Here is a 557-nt window from a genome sequence, read left to right as displayed (position 1 = left end):
AGCAATCCGGCACTGGCGGGGGTGGGACCGGCATGCAGCGGTCCCTCTCGCAGGAGTGGGGGGCTGCACTCTCCCCATTGTCCCCTGTCTTGCAGCATGTTCACCAGCACCCTATGTACAAACAGTTTAGGCATTAACTGCAGGGAAAGATCATTATATTTAGTGTACAAATATTTAATGTATCTGCTTGTTTAGAACTTCAAAGATATCAAAGATTTTTTTTTTTTTTTATGTGCATTCTAGCATCGCCTGTGACTGGACATCTCTAGTAGTCTTAAACATTTGATGGAACCAGCATTTACCTCCTCAACCCTATTTCACGTACCAACACTTACGTATAAGAAAGTATTGGTAGGAGAAATAGGGTATTCGGAGTAATAAAGATTACCCATAAGTAGCAGAATCATTGCCTACTCAACCCTATTACTCAACCCAATACTTATTCATAAGTATTGGTACGATAAATAGGGTATTTGGAGTAATGAATATTACTGGTAAATAATGATGATTACAGGTAAATAATGGAATCATTCATAATTGCAATATTCAAAATCAAC

Source organism: Pleurodeles waltl, chromosome 12 (assembly GCF_031143425.1).
Source record: "Pleurodeles waltl isolate 20211129_DDA chromosome 12, aPleWal1.hap1.20221129, whole genome shotgun sequence".
Lineage (NCBI taxonomy): Eukaryota > Metazoa > Chordata > Amphibia > Caudata > Salamandridae > Pleurodeles > Pleurodeles waltl.
Note: the sequence above shows the minus strand (reverse complement) of the source record.